Below are 17,585 nucleotides of genomic sequence, written 5' to 3'. Positions count from 1 at the left end.
TTAGTGATATTATTGTGTCCAAAATGACGACAATAATCTGACTGCTTAAAAGCTGCATGCACGTGTCACTTTATTGGGCAACGAAAGACCTATGAGAGTCTTTTTCTGGTAACTTAAGGTCTATGTTTTAGTACTGAATATGTTGCACATTGTTTCTGTTATTGCTGCAATAATCTTGCTTTCCACACTGCATTTTTACTGACAACAAAGGGTTGCCTGATTACCACTAATTATTTAGGTACTGTACGGTCAGTAGTCTTGTACTGTATTGCATTTTGCACATTGTATAGTATACCCCGTGCTGTCAGCTGCAAAGTATTTTAGCTGGGATCTGTCAACATATATGCGCCTATATACATGTCAAACATGAGTAAGCGTATGCCGAGTATAGGCAGAAGTCTGGTGGGAAGTTTGGATGCCTTCTTATTGAGAGCAGAATCAGCCCTCATTAATTAGATTAAGTTAACTGAACGAAGGTTATCTCTTGAGCCCCAACACCCGCAAGGCAGACTTTCCTTAACTCCTCTGATCCCCGAATCTCTGGTGGTCTCTAACAATGACGTATCCCCAACCCGGCTTAGTCAGTCAGAATCTAGCCCTGCTAAGCCCTAAGTTCTAACCAGAGGGCAGAAAGCTAATTTGAGGTCATCCGTATAGTTGTCTACCTGCTCAAAACAAGGATGAGTCAAGGACTATCTAAAGCTAGTAAACCTTCCACGTGAATAATTAGCAAGAGAACGGTATCGAATAATCCTGTAAGTGGTACTAAAGTGGGTTCCACTACCTCAACGTTTCAGCCTTCTATAGGCCAACCTGACTATAGTCCTCTGGAGGAGAATTTCTGGTGCAGACTGAAAACCATGATGTCTGCTTTACTAGATCCCCTCTTGCAAAAACTAAATACAGTTGAAGCTAGATTATTTAAATGATAGGGGTTGGCTAGCTGCAACCCACCAGTCTCCATGGCAGCCAATGTTAATATCAGTAGTGACCATCCAGCTATCGCGGGCACAGGTGTGGGGGCAGGTCCACCTATAAGCTCTGCTCTATATAGAGAGGCGATAGATAAGAGTAGCTCCAATAACCTTATGCCCAGTATTATTGATAACACATCTCATTCCCATCAGTCCCTTACAAGTGTAGGGCCTTCTGTGGTCTCTAGAACGGGGAGGACAGAAAGTAGGGAATTACAGCCACAAGCCTCCCAGTTATTAGTCTTCCACCTGAATCTACTCCCTATTTACTATTGTCTAGGGGAATGTCCCACCTCTCTCACAAGGGGTTGATATAAACTATGGGAAGCTGTTAAATAAACATACATACTAGTTTACACATAATACCACCCTGGATGCCTGTGCGGTGAAAAATGTTCTTATAGCTCGCTGGGTGAGTTGGATTGGGAGCTCACGGAAAATGGGTTCGGGGGACTGCGTCATAGTAAACTTTGACAACCCCCATATTGCGGGCAGGATCTTATCTAGGGATACTAGTTGTGCTCCTTCTTCTGGATCTGCAATCAAGGCTCTCCCCTTGTTTTTTTTTTATAAACCATTTTTAACTAGGGAGATGTTCGATAACATCCCAAGGCCACCTTCCCGAGGAGGGTGGCAAAATAGATCAGCTCCTGGGCAGCAGCTCTTTTCTATGGCCCATTCATCCTTTGTAACAGATGGCCAGTTGGGTGTTGACCCCGCACTAGACTTAAATAACAGATTAACAGTATTAACTGGGTTTGAGGAGTGCAACTGACTAGAGTGTCCATCACCTTCCGAGATCGAACCTGCTGTACTTATTCAGTCCCCACCAGAGGTTGTTGAGAGGCCCACAGGGGACAGATTGAACAATTTTTTTTCCTGGAACATTGCAGGGCTGGCAAACAAGCTCCAAGACCCTCTTTGGATTCAATTTGTGAAACAATTCTCGGTAATCAGCCTGAAAGAAACATGGGCAGTGGATTGTGACCTGCTATTGGAAGGGTATAAGGCTTTCTTTGTCCAAGCCATTTCTTCTGTGAATGGAAGACCCAACGGTGGTTTATCTGTTTATATATCTGTAGCTATCGACTGCCAGATCCAGGTCGTGCCAAACTCTAACCCAGGAATACTTGCACTATTAGTAAAAAGGAGAGATACTAGATGGGGCCTCATTAACTTTTACAATTCAGTGGCCTGATCTCAGGGTGTTTGTAATATCATCACCTTGGGAACTTTTATAAGACATTCCTTTGGCTCTATCCTACACAATCTTGTGGTTTCTGGTGATTTTAATATACATCCTTGTGGTAACCCCACTTTATCCAGTATCTCTGAGTTCGGATGTCCCTGTATTAGAGGGTTTAATTTTGAACATCAAGCCCAGGGGGAATCAATGAATAACATGATAAATGAATTAGATATGGTGGTCCTGATGTCTTTAACCGCCCCGCAAACCAAATTTTCCACGCCAACTTTTAAAGGGCACAGGAAGGGGTCGTTCATAGATTTTATTTTAATCTCCTCTTTGCAATCTTTATTTCATGGTTTTATTATCATGGAGAGTGAATTTAGTTACCACAATCCACTCTGTGTTCATCCATTGGGCCCATTATCTGTACAAATCAGTATTGTTTCACTGAGGGGTATACTAACACCGACTGATGGCAAGTGAAGACTTAAATGGTCTCAGATCCCCCCAGATAAATTTTGCAATAAAGTAAAAGTTTCTTGTGACACAGAGGTATCATGTTGTACAGCTGTTGGCTCCTCTCCCAAAGAGATTACAGGTGCATACGAACTAATAGCACATAAGGCTGGAGAAATCTTAAGTGCTCCCACTAGTGAAAGTGCCACCTACGGCCCTAGATGGTTGGACTTTCACTGTTCTAAGGCAGCTAAGAAGGTGAGGGAAGCTCTGTCAGCCAAACCAAGGAGCCAATCTGATGTACGCTCTTGTCCCAAAGAAAATAAGTTAGCTCAGGTTAAACGAAAGGGTAAGCTGAAGGAGGAGGCATGGAGGGAATTGATTGCTGTTAGTACACTTAGAAATAGCTCCAGGTTTTGAAACATTGTGAATCAGTCATTCCTCTGCCAGGAAGTTGGGGGGGCCTTAGACTCACACATCACTGAGGAGTGGGTGCTTCATTTTCAATCCATGTTTCATTGCTCCACGGAACACAGCTGTCAAGGGAGTCGGGTCGTAAATAACCCGCCATTAATCTTTGAAAAGGATGAGGTTATAGTTGGTATTGAAGGGCTATCCATTAACAAAGCACCAGGCTTAGATGGGATTCCTCCAACCAATTCTAGCGGCTGTGTTAAATGCAGCAGCAAAAATTGGGTGCCCTCCATCATGAGCTTCCTCCACCATAGTCCCTGTTTTTAGAAATAGCACCCGCTGTTACAGGCCCATATCGCTTATTGACTCAGTTGTGAAACTGGTAGGACGTATCCTCTTGAAGAGATTGTCAATCTGGGCAGAGGAGGAAGAGATTCTATCGGATTCCAGTCGGGCCGATCTATCATTTCTCAGGCCTAAACTTATATATGATACTGAGCAAATATACCGTAGCAGTATCCATCTTGCCTTCATGGACTCGATTGCCTTAACCAAGCTAAATTTTGTCAGTCTACGAAGGCAAAGGGGGGGATAACAATAGTGTAAATTTTTTAGAGGACCTGCACAAATCAACTAAGGCTAATGTCAGGTTCTCCCAGCACCTTCGGGTTACTAGGGACCTTGAGATTATGAGGGGTGTGCGGCAAGGCTGCATTTTGGCTATATTTCTGTTTAATGTTTATTTCAATGACCTGGAAACTGTATTAAGAGCATGGAAGTGGATTACCCATATGTAGGGCGGCGTGGCATTCCCGCCCTGCTATATGCGGATGATGCCGTCCTTATATTTAGGATGGCAATGGGTCTGCAATCCCTTCTAACAGCCTTTTCTGCTTTCATGCCTGATCGGGAACTATCAATTAATAATTCCAAATCTTATGCAATGGAAGTGGGGCAACGATCTATAAAGCGTTTTCAATTTAGAGTTGGCCCCAAGTTCCCCTATGCTAATGTATTTTCATATTTTGGAGTTCTTTTTGACTATAAATTAAAATGGGGTCCTTTAATCTTGATGAAAAGGGGGATGTGGTTCGGGTAAATGCATCAGTTTTTAATGTTGCCTTTAAAACAGGGAGTGAACCAACAGGAGCTATGCTAAAGGTTTATCGAGCCAAAAGTTTAGCTATAGCTACCTACTGTAGTGAAATATGGGGATACACTGTGGTGGACTCACTACAGGTGATGGAGAAGGATTTTTTGAAATGCCTCCCATGTGTCCCGTGCGGAACCTCCAACTTAGTGGCACATGAGGAACTGTGGGTCTCTTACTTAAGTGATGTCCTTGCAATGAACCCTCTGTTTTTCTGGTTGAAGTGTTGAGACTTAACCCTCAACTACATAATCCGAAGAGAGTGCATGTCCCTTTACAATGCAACCCGAATCCCGTGGCTCAAGTATATTAAAAGTAGCCTGGAAAAGGTAGGGCGCAGTGATTTATTTTGTAAGCCAGAATCGATTGTCAAGAAGGACGTGTAACTTATCAAGGCAGCCTTTCTGACTCTAAGGAAAGTGGACAGGGAAGCACAAGAGTTACTGAAATCTAGTGTCCACTCATTTTTACTACTCAAAACAACTCCGGCAACGGAGCCTTACCTTATGGGGTTTTTAACAACACATGAGAAATTTTTATTAACTAGTTTCCGTATGAACCTCTTTCACTTTTTGCTAGCTAGGCCCAAGGGATACAACAAAGGCCAAGTGTTAGCTCCCTGCGGCTGCGACGGACAGTCTCTGCAGGATTTGCTACACTTTATGTTTCTATGTAAGTTGTATGAAATTCCCCGAAGGCACTTTCTGGTTCCGATTTGAAAAAGATTGAGTTTTAACCAGGTCCATCCTGCCCTTATGTACTTTCAATTGCTAAAAGAAGACTGCATTATTTTTATAGTAGGATTTTTAAAAGCTTCTGTGAAATCAAGGGCTTGTATGGATGTGTAGATTGTGTAAGTTTAAGGTTTTAACGGTTTAGCTGATTTTGTGTATTCCTTTAAATGTTCATGCTTTTATGCACTCTTATATGTATAACTTTTATGTTTTATTTATGTAAAATTGAATAACGTTTATTTGAATTGAATTGACTTCTTGTATAGTGTGGCTAAGACAGTTTTAGGGATATGATTAGTGACATTATTAGCACTTTGAATCCATTGAAATAGATTGAATGTTCCCATGGAGCAGATACATTCCTGAGCAATCTTGATGGCCGGATCATCTTACTAAAAAAGAAGAAGAGTTACTTGAGTAATCAAATCAATCTGAGAATTTTGTATACTAGTAGTAACATAATAATAGAGAGGATGAGAAGATTGTAATAGCATCAAAGTCCATCCAAGTCTTGGATGACGCAGATAAGCGAGTTGATTTGGGGATAGTGGAATTAAAGGTCTTGAGTTTTGCTTTGATGTAATGATTAGGATAATATATCACTGCTTAGTGAAGAGATAATTCCACAGAGAGTGCTTGTGCAGAATTATGTTCGATTGTGATATGATGAAAAGATCTCCGGGATTGTGTTTAGAGGATATATTGTGGTCACAAAGTATTTGGAAGTTGTACATTAGATGTAATGTGCATGTAGGAATTAGTTTAAGGTTTAAATTTTGTTAGCTTGTTTGACTTTCAAAGAGTGGGTGGGTTTGGAGTACTGAAATATGATATATGAAATATTCTTAATGTGGATTGTGATTTAGCTGTAGGATTTGAGCACTAATCATTAAACATGTCTGTTGTTCTGGGTCAAAAATAAATATGTTTGTTACTGTTATACCGCACATTCATAATCAGATGGTAAATTGATCATAAATATTAAAAATGCATAGTGGCTTTATAACTGTTTTTATGGCCAGGTTCTAAATTACCTCCTTATTGTCATAAGAATCTGGTTAAATTTTAATAATAAGAAGAATAATAAGAATAACAAGAATGTCAATAATCTTTTTCTGAAATGTGTTGTAAATGTCTCTATAAGATAAAATGCATATGTGGAACAATCTAGTATTAACTAAGTGACTGAATTTAGATAGTGTGAACTGCTAATTGCTTCTAAATGCCTATTGTGTTTTTTCTCATTGACAACAGGAAACAACCCTATTATTTACTGAATAGCAGAGAAAACACTCTTTGAAAGTGGAATTGTCATTTGGTTTAGACATTCTGCATTTTACTTGATAAAGGTAAGAATCTGGACCTGTACTAGTCTGACTTCCCATTGCACACATTTAGGATCGATATAATAAGTAGAAAAAGCTACGATAAAGACGTTTTTAGACACATTGAATGCATTTTATTTTCAGTAATATAGCCTTATAGCCCGCCGTAGCTGGCTATACCCGCTAATAAAGGCAGCCTCCGGCGTTAAAGGCCTGAGCCGAAGGCAAGCGACTTTAACAAGGGACAGGACTTTAATAGCTGGTATAGCCCTTCTACGAAGGGCTATAAGGCTATTAGAACATTCTGCCGCTAGAGGGCAGAATGTCTAGCACATTAAACAAAGGCTTCTCGGAGCTCAGGGGATTTAAATCCCCTCAAGCTCCGAGAGGCCTTTGTAACACATTGGAATGTTGCTCTGCGAGCCTTTATCGGCTGTAGAAGCAGGTAGACCTCCATTGTCTTTAATGGAGCTCCCAACATTCCAATGTTCCAATTGTAAATGACAATTAGTTGTATTCTTTTTGGCAGTAACCTTTCACCAGACATTTGATGACATTGGTATATCGTGTGATGGTGTGACGGTGTAAGTCTAACTATTTCTTTATATTAAATCAGTTTTCACAAAAAATAATATTGATACTGTTTTCCTATCTACTACTACCCACTTTGCCACAAAACATTATTCCCTGAACACTTTGAAGAATATTCATAAAACTCACAAATCCAACAATGTTTTCTTTTACATCCTATTCAGCATAATTAAAACCCTCTTACCTTACAGTGAAGGGAAATCTATACACAGCATTAATTAACACAATCCATCTGCTCTCCCACCGATAAGGAACTTGGGGCCAAATGTACGATGTGTTAAATAGCACCGCGCAAACTGCAACTCATTAGCGACTTGCAATTTTTGAGGCGCAATTTGGCATGTACAACAGAGTGTTTAACACTGTTTGCGATTCCTAATGGGGTCGCAAATTGCAAGGCTCATGAATATTAATGAGCCTCTCACAATTTACGTGCCCATTGGGAATGACCGGCCCTCCCAGGGATGGTGGCCTGCTGGGCTCAGCAGACCACCATCTCTGGGACTGCTTCTAAATATAGCAGCTTTTTTTATGCAGCCCATTTTCCTTAAAGGACAACAGGATGCACTTTTTAAAAAATGTAACGTTTCCGTTTAATTAAAGGGCAGGTTGTGGTCCCTGGGACCACTGCCTGCCCTAAAAAATATTTTTAGCGACAGTCACAAAGGGGAAGTGCGGTCATTTGTGAGTGTTTTGCAACCACAATTGCGATCGCTATTAGGAAGGGAACGCCCCTTCCTAATAGTGACTCACAATTCCTAAATAGCAAGTCACAAATAAATTGTGACTCGCTATTTAGAAATTGTACATAGCCCTTTCACATTTTGCATGCACAAACGGGTTGCAAATCCATTTGCGCATGCAAAATAGGGTTGTACATCTGGACCATAATGCCCTCTACTAATTGAGATGCCTAAGGTTGGTTCTAAAGTGTGCTGCCTAGCAGTAACCACGCAAGAAGCCAAAAACTCCACTGTGGCTTTTTGGCAGAACGTCCCACGACAATTTCTGTTCAGTCACAGCGAGTATAGCATCTGGCATTATCTGGTGATCTCTGAGATGAGTTTCACAATAGCACTAAGTGAGAGTGCGTTAATCAAAATGAAGAGGAAAGAAATCTATGAATGTCACCTAATATTCTTCTTAAGAATTACGGATTATATGAGATAAATGCAAAAGTACCTTTAAAATTATACAAATCTGTATGTGTCTGGGACAGACGGGATCAATAGAACAACAATAGGCTATTTTAAAATTAAAAATATTCTGATAATTAGAATGGCATATGTAATCCTTCTGTTTTGCTTCACAGTTATAATGAATGAAAACTAGCTGTGAGGTGATCTTGAAGAAAATGAAGCATTTAGCAAAACGTGTATGCGTTTTTCATTCATCCTCAATTCTTTGTTTTATTTTAAACAATGTAAATCTTTCGAATGCACTTTAATAACTCTGACAAACGTGTCTTTCTTCATAATACTAGATATGAACAAGGGATGAGGAGCACTGTATTTGAATTCAAGGAACCACAAACGGATGAACTTATGCTTGGTTTATGCTGTGTGAAGCTCACATTAAATATAATACTTCTAATGGAAAGGGTGAGTTCATGATATAAACCTATTTACAGTTGTAGTGGAGATAGGAACATGACCCTATATTTTAAGTCAATTAGGAAATGGTGGTGCAACTTCAAGAAAAAGCGTACCCTAACAGCTCTAGCCAATTCTTCGGAGGAAAAGGTGCATTCTGGGCATGTGCCAATTTTCAAACGTAAACTGCAAAGGTGCAAAAAGCCTTTGCGATTGCAGAATTTGCATTTTTAAACCAAAACTGCTCCGTTGCGCTACGGGGTCAAGCTGGTTTGGTTGTTGTAGCTGCAAATCAGGCGGCATGCTTTATTTACAAAAAAATAATTGTGGGATGATGGCCTGCTTTAGATCTAGTTCCCGATTGCAATTTAAGATGAATTATTTGTCCAAAAGAATGGACAATGTTGGTAAGGCGCAGGGATACCACAGGTAGCACTACATGCCCTGTGTACTCCCGTGCTCATAGAAGCCATGGCAGGTAGAGTGCAGAATTGTATTTCTCCCACTAATGAGGGCATGGGAGACGATCATAACGCAATGCCTTCATATGCAATGGACCTGTGAGGCCCATACTTTTCCTTCCTGAGTGTTGGAGATGAAGGTACTGGAGTCTGCTGACAACAGTATGTTCTTTACACTGAACCCATGTGGCTCGTGGGACCTATTGGATGCATTCACCACTCTAACATTCCAAGGGCAGTTAGGAAACGCTCGTGCAGAAGCTGTGCTTGTGATATGGCTCTCAACACAATAACCGTGTCCCATGTGGTTATGTAAATCTTTTTATTTAAATTCACCTAAATCTGCCATTGTGTGCTATGTACAACAAGCACCCCCTTTATTCAAGTTATAGTCACACTGGTGAGCGGAGTGGGGCCACCCACAGTACGGGAATGCTATTACGTGATAATGGGTATGTTGGAAAGTGGTTTATTAGTTTTGATAAGTAGTGACTTACTACTAGTAATAAGGCCACAAGCACAATAAATGGTTCAGTAAGAGTCTCAATAACTTAATCCCTTGCTAAACCCTTGGTAGCTGACAATGAGCAGGCAGGCTTAACTTTGGAGACAGGTGTGTAAAGCATTTAAAAACACCAATACATTAAATAAGGAAGACACAACACACAATAGAAATCCAATGCCATTTTATAAAGATATATTATATTTGTATGAACAAATAGACACACAATGACAAAAACTCAATGTAGGGAACCAGAGATATGAATTTATAAAGATTAAAAGTGAAACTCTTGGAAGCAAACAGTGATCAAAAGGGCAAACAAGGTCATATGGACCGGGACAAAGTCAAGAGCTTGTTACATTTACTTCCAAAAGTGTTTCTTGATGCACCAGCCAAGAGTTCAAAGGCTATGGTTTGCCTCTTGAGGTCTGAGACTACAACTCCCACAATGCACCTGACCAGCTTATGGAGCTTTTTATAAAAGTAGCTCCTGATTTCTACAAACTTCTTGAACTTCTTCATGAGGTGCATCCGTAAGGGTTCAAAGTTTCCAAAACACCAATCGAGGAGGCTAGAATCTCTGAAATGATCTAATGGGATGCAGGAGATTTGCCCCATTAGATGGCAGCAAATGTAAACATATTAAAAATATGGGATGTTGGGACAACAATTATCACAATGCACCTGGCCAAATCCTTAAAAGTACATTTAAGGCTCATGCTCGGTTAACCTGTAGCTTGCAGGCAGTCCACTCAGTATTCTTTCTTGAAGTAAGGCAAATTCCTTAGAGCTGCAGTTCCAAGTGTGCAGCAGGTACCGTCCTTCAGAGTGCAATCCTTTGGGATGAAGGCCAGGGTTCCAGCAGGGCAGTGCTACTTCTCCTTGTAGTTTCAAGCAGGTTCTGAGGAGCTACGCAACTCTCCAGTATTTATTCATAGTTTCTGGGTGTCAAGAGGGGGGGCACCGCTGACCAATGTAATGCACGGTGCCACCCACCTGCTTGACCACTTCCTCCATAGGTAGCCTATTCTTGTCCCAGAAAGCACTCTTCTCCCAAAATCCAAAATGGAGAATTCTTCTCCTTGAAGATTAGATCAGGTTAAGCCAACCCACTGAAATGGCTAAGATTCACTAACACTCCCCTTCCAACCCCCTGACTAATCTAATTACTGAGGCTCCTGTGTGGCTAGAGGTGCAGGATGAGGGGGTTAGCCGGTGCTGGTCCCAAACTGCTATTCTCCCTTTGAGGACCAGTTTGGTTCCCCCACCCCCTTCCTGCATTTTGGCTTCTGCAGCTAAAGTTCTCCACCCACAGGAAATCTGTTGTCTACTCTCCCACTTCACAAGTCACCAAGCAGCTCTAGCTCAGCATGTGAAAAACTGGCAATAAAGAGAGGGCAGCTAGAAAGCTGGATTCTGGCTCACAGAAAATAAAGTATAATAACTTATTGTCTGTAACAGTTATTATAAATCTAACACTGGCAAGTTGTAGGATTTATCTTAACTAATCAATTTATACCATGAAGTATCTTTTTGCACCAGCTAGGGGTGGCTACTCCCGTATGCTGAAAGAGCTGTGCCCCACCAGGTGGCAACAGATGTAAACAAATGAAAAATAAAATGATAATAAAGCAATTTTTATACCTTGAAGTAGCTTTTAGCTCCTTCCTGGCAATATTTATGCTTAAACAGGGGTGGCTATTCCGCTATGGCGCAGGAGATTTGCCCCATTAGATGGCAGCAAATGTAAACATATGAAAAGTAAAACAATTTATTAAACCAATTTTATTATCATTTAATCTTTCTCCTTTCCTGCAGGCTGCCAGCAAGGGCAGGGCGGGCCATGCACTCTATATGCATGCACTCTTTGTGGGAGGAGCAGTGATGGGCTCTACTAAGTGCACATGACAGATTGGCTGGCCGTCTTAGGCCAGCAAAACCGTCATGTCCACTTAGCATTTCTCCCTGTGCTGAACAGCCAGTTGGAGAAAAGCCACAAGCTCCCAGGTACTGTCTGAGCAGCAAGCCAGGACCAAAATCAAGCATGCTTACTGATCCTCCTAGACCTGTCTTCGGCTTTTGACACAGTAAATCACGAAACACTATTGACCAGGCTGCGGGACAGGATGGGACTGTCAGGAACTGTGCTAAACTGGTTTGTTTCTTTTCTACAGAACAGGACACAGCGATTCCTAGTCAACCAATCAATCTTTCCTCCATGCCCTATTTCAATAGGAGTCCCTCAAGGATCGACGCTATCCCCAGATCTGTTTAACCTATACGTTGAACCGCTTACAGAAATTCTCCAAAAATCACAGATATCCTATCACATGTATGCAGACGACACGCAAATATACATAAAGATCGCATCCCTGAAAGACATTGAACGAATGTACGAGACATTAAAAATAATGGCTCTACAATGGTTAACTACCAATCAGCTGAAGCTAAATGCTCACAAAACTGAGTTCCTACTAATCTCACCAGCAAGGAGCCATACGGAAATACAGGATTGGACGAAATTCGTGACTACGCTAAACTGCACCCCAACACTAATCAATTCAGCTAAATCGCTAGGAATCACCTTAGACGAGAATCTGGACATGAAAGCCCACATTAACTCAATGGCTAAAAATGCCCGCTTCCACCTGAACTATCTAAGAAAATTGAAACCATTCATATCAGAGGCGGATCTCAAATTGGCAATCCAATCCTTAGTTATCTCGAGGATTGAATATGGCTGCACCACCTTAGCTGGCTTACCAAAAACGTCCACAGCACCACTGAAAGCATGCCTTAACGCTGCGGCAAGAGTTATCTCAGGATCTAGGAAATATGATCATATATCCCCACACCTGAAAGCTTTAAATTGGCTACCTTATGAAGCCAGAATCCAAATGAAGTTAGCATGTATCACCCATAAAGCGCTACACCACAACACCCCAAGATACCTAGCGAAGAAAATTCAGCTGTCCGGTGGTAATCGACCAGCTAGAAGTGCTGAGGAGTTTCTGTTACGGCCAGCCTTTTTCCGAAAGAAAAAAACCTATGACAGAGCGTTCTCTGGAGCTGCCCCCAGAATTTGGACCTCACTCCCTCCTAACGTTAGGAAGATCCAGAATTTGGCAACATTCAAACGGGAAGTGAAGAGCCATCTGATGAAGAAATACTTTACTTAGAGTAGAGATCTGAGCACGGTTTTGGTCTATTACTACCCTAATACAAAACAGTTATGGCATCAGAAAGGGAAGCACAGTCAATAATATAAGAAACGCTAATTCTAGGATGTAAGACCGACCTAAAGTATATCACTAAACAATATTTTGGCCGAACTGATAACTACATCCTACATGAACTTATAACGATCTACCTCATATATGTCTATGTATATATATATTAACTAGAAGTTTAGACGCTAACTACACATGTGTTTGATTATATATCACCTACCTCATATCTGTTGTTCGTATAACTGTTAATATATTTGTTAATCCTTTACTTCTTCTATGTTAAGCGCTCTGATACCCACGGGTCTTGTTCGCGCTATATAAAACTTTATAATAAATAAATAAATAAATAAATATTAAACCAATAATGTACCCCCGGAAGCTATACATTTCTGGAAAGTAGACAACAGTTTGAATCCAGCAAGGGATCATTTGTGTAGAACCTTCAAGGATTTCTTAAATAAATCAGCAGTTGGAATAAAACAATATTGAAATTGAGTAAAAAAATCGCAATTTGTGCCTACATTTTCACCTGTGACTTTTTCTAAATATGGCAGATGTTTTGAAGCAATATACTGTTACGTCCGCTAGAGCTTTCTGGTTGCAGGTATAATGCTTGTAGGTTCACTAAGAATCCAAGGTATCCAGAGTAAATCACTGAGCTGCACATTGCAATTATTTTTCATTGTGTACCAGGCATACAGTAATTCATTTGGTAAAATATAAAGAGTGAGACATAGGTCTCAAGTAAACCTATGTATTTCCGAAATGGGAACAAGATATGAAGTTTAGAAGCAGTGGTTAGTTGCACATCTATGAAATTGTGGGTATACATGTGAACAAGAATTCATTTTTCAAAATGACTTCTTTTTTACACATTGGCTTACATTTGAAAGGCAGAAATGCATAGAAAGACAATTGGTAATAACAGTTGTTCTACTATTCTTTGTTCCCCCAAGTCTCCTTATAAATGGTACAGCACTTGTGTGGGTAGGCTCAGTGGCCGCAACATGGACACCACATTTTTCCACTTAAAAAAGACCTTTTCTTGCAATGTGTCACGTTCCAGGGAAATCTAGGATGTGGTGACTTGTGTGTTTTTTACCAGGTTCTATGACCAAGAATATTTTGCAAAACTCAAAATGTTTCCACGAAAACTGACCCGATCACATTTTTTTATACAAAAAGAAGACACAAACCAATTGAAAGTAGATACAAAACAATAACTAGAAACACAACAGACCTAACTAAATACATCACACTAAATCCAACTGTGAAATCTGAACAAAAAATATGAAATGATACAGACCAATTAGTTTACTTTGATGCTCATGGTTGCACCCCAAAACTCTGTTGCGTGTGGTACAGTTTAAAACATTTGGGCACACACAGAAGGGCAATAGGGGCAGTACATACGGCTCTCCTTCCAGATATCTCTTTGGGCACAGACTCTACATTTCTTAGTGGGAATGTTTTTTTGACCGTGGATGGAATGTGATCAGGAAAGTGGTAATCTTTCAATCTAGCCACATCCTCCACCACTGTTTCTCTAGGAACTCCTGCCTGTTCCACTACAACAAGGCTTGCGATCAGAGACTGCTGAAACTAAAGAAATGTCATCTGTGACTGTGGGGAACAATTCTTGACTTAAACAAAAGCATATAATATAACAAACGTATGCCTTACGAACAGTAGTGTAAGTTTCCATCCTTTGATCTACTTTATCTACAACACCCATGTGCTTATTGTAGTCTAAAATGCACACCGGTTTTAGCACTTCAGCAAACTGACCCCAAACAGTCCAGGTGAAGTACTTTCATCATGGATGATAGTCAGGATATAGACATTTATCCTTTCAGAAAATCTCTCAGCTAGAAGTTCATCATTATGCAAGGCACTGCACTATCCCTTCTCACTCAAGTTTTTACAAACAAGTTCTTTTGAGTAACTTTTATGGTTAGCATGGACTCTGTCACAAGGAACAGTGTCTACTTTGAACAGTTCCCTCAATAATTGCATACAAGTGTAATCATTATCCACATATAAATGGTGACCTTTTGTTAAAAAGTCATCTACCAACTTCCCACACAATTTTATCACTAATTCAAAAAGTGGACAGACAACCAGGTAGGTCAATTCTGGAATCCATACCAGTGTACACACTGAAATTATAGACATATCTAGTACTACTCTCAGACAGCATATACATCTTAATTCCATAATGTTTCCTTGTGCTAGGAATGTACTGCCTAGAAACCATTCAGCACTCGAACAGGACAAAAGACTCATCCACAGCTTTTTCTTTCCCTGGAACATAGATCTCTGAAAATCGATCTACAAAACGATCAAGGACAGTTCAAACCTTAAAAAGACGATCACAATCAGGTTGATCTTGTGGCAAACTGAGAGAAGAGCGCGGGGGTCTAGGGCCCGTAAGCGAGTCCATACTTTCCCTATCTCAAAAAAATAGGTCTCTAAGCAAACATAGTCAAGAATTATGTGAGCTACTAGCAGAACAGAAAGCCAATAGGGTTATTTTTTGCTGAAAGCTGGCTGCATTGAAAATCAGCGCCGGATATTTTGGAAGCACTACCAGAGGGAAATGCTATATTGATATTAGACAGACCTGAACAGAGAGGCGGTAGATTAGCGGTTATCTTTAAAAAAAAAACTACCTGGTGAAAATGACTAAATTGCCGATTTCGGGGTGTGAAGCGGCATTCTTTACCATGTCTCTAAACAGCGATTGGTCTGTGGCGGGACTCCTTTTTTATAGACCCCCGGGCTCAGCAAGAGCATTTATTAATAATTTGGCAGATATAGTGCCTCCCTATGCTACCCGCTATGCAACTTTTGTAAATCTAGGGGACCTGAATCTTCATCTTGATAACAAGGATAATCAAGAAATTTGTGAATTTACAACTGGATTACAGGCCTTTGCTTTGGAACAGTTAGTCCATACCCCCACCCATATTAGAGGCCATGCTCTAGACAATATTTTCTCTAATAATGCTCAGGTGGAAGCTCTGCCTCCTGTGCTTATGGTATGGTCTGATCATTCAATTCTTTCTTTTAAGATCATGAATCCTAGGAAGGTCTCTGGTCAACTGAAACAGCCTTTGGAGTCTAGATGGACCCGGAAATAGTCCCTATTAACCCCTGACACTTTCATGGCCAAACTGCCTATGAGCACATTGGAACTGGAGGTCTCCACCCAGTTACCTGACAAACACGTTTCTTCTTGGTTTAAGAAGGCAGTAGATTCCTTAATGAATGAATGAAAGGCATTTTTATACTGTGCAAAACTCAGCCCCAAGGGGCATCAAGGCGCAATACAGACAAACATGAAAGTCCAAACTACCAAGTAGCCAGAATAAAACACCATTGGAAAGGCATAGTCTAATATGCTTGAGAGAAAAACCAGGTCTTCAAAAGTTTTTAAAAATTACCAGGGAAGATTGACTGGTGAGTTCGAGGGGGAGGGAGTTCCACAGTTTAGGAGCAATGACGGAAAAGGCTCTACCTCCCCATTTCACTTTTGAAAACCTGGGGGCCACAAGCCTATTCTTCGAAGATGAACGAAGAGTTCTGGCGGGAGTATAGGCACGCAGAAGCGATCTAATGCCTTCAGATCCTGATCAATGGATGGCACCATGGGCCAGACATAGAATTTTCAAAGAAATTCTAGATGGGATCGGCAGCCAGTGAAGATCTCTTCTGGCCATTGTTGCAGACGCTCTCCTAGGAAGACTTAATACCACCCTGGCAGCCGCATTTTGCACCATTTGGAGGCGATGGATAGCCCCTTTATTGATGCCACCATGGAGGGCATTACAATAATCCAGCCTCGATAGTACTAAGCCAGCTGTTACTTGTTTACGCGCTGCCAGAAACAGGTAAGGGGCAATTTTCTTTAAAATTCTAATAATGCCACAACAAGTTGACACTGTCCTATTTGCCTGGCGATCGAAAGAGAGGGCCAAATCAATTTGTATGCCCAGATTTTTGGCAGTCGCAGTAGGGGTAGGACAACCTCTAAAACACCTCTAAAACTCTGTAATAGTTTCCGTTCAAATCCCTCAGTGTAATGGTTTTCAGGAGAGTTAATTATGCTTAAAAAAGAATGTAAATGTGTTGAATGTTGTTGGAGGGTGAACTATTTGCCAGAGAAAAAGCTGAAATATCTAGAAGCACTAAAACGCTATCACAAACAAATTAGGAGAACACACAGGGATTTTTATACCCATAAAATCGAATCTGCTAAGAACGCCCCCAAAAATATCTTTCATATTGTGAACTCAGCTAATGTCAGTAGTAAAGTCAGGGTCCCCATGGATATTATCCCTCCAAATATGCTATTACGAGTGTAGAAGTTTTTGCACTGGTGCTTACAAACTTGCTGAACTCATCTTTCACCACCCCCTTTTGTACCGCTTTTGGCTGCCATGGGTGTGGCAGGGTATGCTCAGACGTGAGTCGTGAGTCCCTTGCTCACTTTGCCACTGAATTCAAGCTGGCCGGGCTGAAGTCGGCTGGTATGCCAGAAACTGGTCCTCAGAAGCTTGTTTCCGGTCCAAGGAAGACATGGCTTGGCAGTTCGGGCTGGACTGTTCCCATGAGGCACAGGGTCAGACTGATTTGCATATGGCCATGTCTGAACTGGGGTGGCAGAGTGGGCTAATGAACGGTGATGGATTAAAACTATATCTTTTGACTGGGTGTGAGTGTTTGATTGATTCAGATGCTCCGTCCATCACCACTCCCTTTTGAACTCATCTTTCAAGTCAGGGCAGGTTCCTAACAATTGGAAACACGCAATTGTTTTTCGTTTACAAAGAAACTGTCCTTAGATCCTGCGCTTCCATAAAATTTGAGGCCAGTATCACTGCTACCTTGCTTCACTAAAATTGCAGAGAAATTTCTCAACTCCTAACTGACTAAGTTTATGAAAGAAAACCAGGTACTTCATG

Source organism: Lissotriton vulgaris, chromosome 6 (genome assembly GCF_964263255.1).
Source record: "Lissotriton vulgaris chromosome 6, aLisVul1.2, whole genome shotgun sequence".
NCBI lineage: Eukaryota > Metazoa > Chordata > Amphibia > Caudata > Salamandridae > Lissotriton > Lissotriton vulgaris.
The sequence above is the reverse complement of the archived record's forward strand: the minus strand, read 5'-3'. Positions refer to the sequence as shown.